Here is a 5,000-nt window from a genome sequence, read left to right on the forward strand (position 1 = left end):
TCGCTATATCTTTCCCTCTTTTCAGAAGGGGGGGTATTGCATGTGTCCACTTCCTTGAAAAAAATTATCAATTTTCTATGTAAATGCTTACAAAAAATGTCAATTGTGTTATGTTCAATAGACTATTCAAAACTGTTGAGGAATCTAATTTGAAACTTGAATATATACAAAAAATAATTGACATCTAAAAAAGATACACCGGTTTTTCCAACACAGATCCAACCTAAAAAAAACTAGTATATCATGAAATAGAAATTCAGTTAATTGTGTCAGAAAAAACTTGAACCAGAACAGATTATAGCCAACCTGTTTGATACGGGCACGTACGCAAAGTATATACCTTCAAGCAAATTCCATATGATTTTTCAAATTACTATAGAAATGATACCTCTTTGCAAATGACCCTGGTAACCCAATTACTTGAAAACCTAAACACATATCTATGCCTTCAGGCGTAAGTTTGCATTTAGGTTTTCAAGTAATTGTACGGTTACTACTAATATACACCTATCTTGAAAACAAACAATAATTTGATGTCCGAAATCTTTTTGGCAGATTGGAGACAAGGTGTTTCACCCACTTATTCTGAGCACAAAATATGGAGCCTCCTTGTCATCCCCCTCCCCAAGCACTCATAAAGTTTCAAATCGACCCCCAGCTCTCGTTCCTGGGATGCTGCAGATAGCCTATTTTGATGACCTGGATACATAAATGCTTTAGATCAAGAGCGGATCCATGATTTTTGTTCGGCGGGGGGGGGGGTTACCCGATTTTTTCCCGTCTTCACAGGTATTTTCGTCTTTACAGGTATTTTTTAGAATAATTTTCGACTCGGTAAAAAATTTCTGGGGGGTTCAAACCGGGTATCCCCCCCCCCCCCTGGATACGGCCTTGCTTTGGATTTAACTTTTTACCTTCCCCTTCAAATAAAAATTCGAGATCAACTTGGCCCACAGAACCCAAAGAAGATTCTAATTCAGTCCCTTAAGGTATTCCTGACAGAATGCAACATCGCCCTGTTCTACGACCTGTTGGGTACAAATGGTTTCTTTCGATCTACATTGCTGCTTTAAAAGCAATAGATTTTAATCACTGGAGACCAAATTCCTTAGAACCTTTCCTTCTGTCACCTCTACCCATCTAAGTCTCAAGTTCATCTCACCCCCAACCAACCGTTTCCTGAATGTTTCAACTTTGCACCAAAAACCGTTTCCAGAGTATTCAAGAGACGTTGTTTTGATCACCTGGCAACACACAGTTTCTTTTGGTTTATCTTGCTATTCAGTCCTGAATGGCTTATTGCTTTCACAGAGACTCGTACTGAAAAAAATATTTTAATAGATCAGAGACGGAAATTGCCTAGCCCCTTCCCCCTCCACTGAACACAAAGTTGGAAGCTATGTATCCCCTCCTTCCAATACCTAATAACTTAAACTGGAAAACTAGCGGCTGTAAGCTTATTCTATTACCTGGGAAGACATAGTGTCGCTTTATTTAGCTTGTTACTTAGCCGAAAATATGTTCCAAGTCCTATAGCAGCTTATGGTGCGAAAACGTTTAGATTGAACGGAGAGAAAAAAACATAGGTAGCATTTCCTCAAACTCCAAATCTGAAGTACCCCTGCCCCTCATCATATCCCCCTCCTGCAGTATCTGAAAGTTTCAACTCTATCCATGGAGTAAGTACTGAGATATTACATATATGGTATTTTGATAACTTGGACACACAGAGTATGTTTTTTGTTATACCGTCTCCCGCAAGTCATTCTTCAACGTCACTTCCTCCCCCTCCCTCAACACTTCTTCACAGTTTCAACTTGATACCCCCAGCTTTACCCGAAGTATTGCAGATACTCAGACATATAATCTGGCAGATATTGGAGATGATCTGGCTAAGCATAGCATCTTTTGATTTATTTGCCATATTAACTGCACATTGACCATAAGTCCAAATAATCATTTAGTCCAAAAACATTTGGTGTTTCAACTTCATCCCTAATCCCATTCCTGAGATATTAAAGATATGCTATTTCAAAGACCAAGATACACATAGTGCCTTTCAATTTACCTCTCCTTTATCCTCAAACGGAAAATCCGAGATCTCTTTTACATCCGTCAATAGACCATGGAGATTTTAAGTCGATCCAACAGGCAATTCCTGTCCTGTCGACAGACCGTTATTGCAGATAAATTGAAAACTCTGGTGTGTATAGCGTCTATAGGTTTACACAGGTATGTGAGCTGTTTCCAGAGTATATCCTTGAGAAACTCCGCGAGCCTTTGTCTAGCGAGCAATTCTTAAGAGCTCCTAGTTGATTGGAAAACCGAGCCCAAACTAGGCGTCTTTCTACTAAAGCGAATATGGGAACAATAGTAAACTTACGTAATTCAGAACCATTGCATCTGGGGCTGTGGTGGTGATCTTGATTTTGGAGGAATACTTATTATATCTTTTGACGTTTCTGAACAGTGTCTACCTCAAAATTTTTATCCAGTATCACGTAGGTTGGGAGGGAGAAGGATAATAGCAGAAAACAATTCAGGAGGGAGGATGGATGCCTTACAACCTCAAAAATCTTTTTTGGTCCTCAAAAAGGGCACTGGAACCTCAATTTCTTTCTAGATTGACAGTCGTTTTAAGCACTTTTTGAGCTAACTTATTCAAAGGTGAAAGAATGTCTCAAAAACTTTTGATGTTTTGAATGCTGGATTCGTAGAGCTACTTACTGGAAAGGTTGAAGTTCACTCAAACTCATGTAAATTGGAACTTGATGGCTTGGCCGAACAATCTTTCCCTTTCGATCACTCATGCATGATGTATAGTTGCTATATGCTGGCTCTTCTGTGAAAAAAAACAAACTTAACATTCGCAGGGGACACTTTCAAATTGCTTGAAGAAAACATTACATCTATTCCCACTTTAGCCGAGAAATAATATTGAATGAAATATTCCTGATCTGATTACCAATGCCTTAAAAGCTGCGCAAACATCGTATCTAATATTTTTTCGGGAGGAAGGGGGGTACTAAAATTTGTTTTAAAAACACATAAAAAATTTGTTTATATTCATTTTTGTTACGTTTTTACGAGTCAGACAAACATTTCAGGTCTAACCTCTAACCCCCTCCATTGGATACGGCCTTGTGCGCTAATAGTTTTGTTTGCACTTTCTTAATTCTTGGTGGGTTATAGTTTCGTGTTTAGACTTTTGACTTTTAGATTAAACCATCGCAAATTGTTTTATTGAATATAGCGTTTTGAACTTGTTACCAAAATAATATAGAGATTGTGCATATCAGTATCAAGGGTTGCACAAAAAAAAGTGTTTAATGTGCAACACACATTATATCACCTTTTAAAAACTGATAGTTCTCTATGATAAATTTCTTCTGGCGCAAAATATACTAGAGTTCACTATATTAAGGTTTCAATTTTCTAAAAAGACTGCGAACTTGCCATATTTGTTACGAGTATTTTGGAGGAAGGACTAAACTGAGACATTAGGCGCAATAAGGGTAAGGCGTTGAGGAGAAACATAGCGTTTTCGTATATAGCGTTGTGTACCATAAAATGCACACGTTACCTTTTATTCAATAGGCTCTGGGGGCCTGTAGAAAGGAATTATCTTTCAATTGTCAAAATAATAATGTTTATTAAATCATTAAAGCCTCTGTTGTATAACTATTTGTGTAGCGTGTAGGCTATTAACGTTAGGATTTCGGTATCTATCAGCATTATGAATTGTGCGTTTTTTTTTTCGTTTTTCCATCTTTTATTTAGTTTAAGCAGTTTTCAAGTAAATAAATAAATGGACCCATCCTTTATAATAGGTATTTGCGAATGGGTGTATATATTTACGAACAGGCTAAGTGAAGAATGGCATAAGATTCTATTTAAAATTTGTGAGTTTTGGTGATCTGGCATTACTTTTTAGGAACAGAGGAGAAGAAAATTGATCTATATTTATCCTAGTTTAGTACAAGGATTTGATAATCGCATAAAAAAAAGGATACTTTTATACATATATAAAAAGGATACAGGGATCATGGTCCATAAAGACTTTAATATCCACAGTTATCATATTATATTCAATAGCAATTAATATTCTGCTGATCCTTAGCAGGGGCGGATCCAGGATCTTTTTTTTTTCTTTTTTTTTTTTTTTTAGCGGGGGCGCATAATAGTGCACTCTGATAAACTTACGAACAATGAAATACCAGCAATTTAAAGGGAACCTCAACAATTATACGTCGTAGATAGGTAGTGGAAATGGTCGTAAATTTAATCCAAAATCTACTGAGAATTATAGTTCTAATAAATCTGTTGAAATTAAAAGCATGTACAAATATTGATACAAAAAATAGTTATAAAACCACCCTACCATAAAAAAAGCTGTTCACCCTTTACAAAAAAGATATGATATTTAATATTTAATATGATATTATCCCTAAATCTACCAGTACGTTAGGGGTCGTCCCCCACCTGGATCTGCCACTGATCCTGAGCATAGTTTGATTAAGCGACTTTACCTATTGAAATCAAGGGATTTTGTTGACATGTATTTTTAGGTATTTGTGTGATTTTTATACTTACAAATATATTTGTAGGCTATGTGGCCATAAGCTTTGAAATACCAATTTCAGTTGGTATTTCATCAATATTCAGTTGGAGTACTAATTATGCATCATCGCTAATTAAAGCTAATTAAAGGATATTACTGAACTGGGAGTATAATGACAGTTAGGTTAATCACCTTTGACAAGTAGATTTAGATTTTGGGACTTTCCGATATTTGCATTTTGATATTTCTTTGAGTTATATATATAACTCAAATGTATAACTTTGATTATACAGAACAAATTCATTTACATGACTTTGTATACAGTTGAAATACAAAGTTAGATTATTATTATCGTGTAATTGTCACGACTAATGGGTTATCATGAGATAAAGTTTAGTTACTGCTGGTGTAGAATACCACTAGTTTTAACTAGCGCTAT

This window comes from Artemia sp. Qi Xiang Cuo, chromosome 15, assembly GCF_049724085.1.
Source record: "Artemia sp. Qi Xiang Cuo chromosome 15, ASM4972408v1, whole genome shotgun sequence".
NCBI classification, from domain to species: Eukaryota; Metazoa; Arthropoda; class Branchiopoda; order Anostraca; family Artemiidae; genus Artemia; species Artemia sp. Qi Xiang Cuo.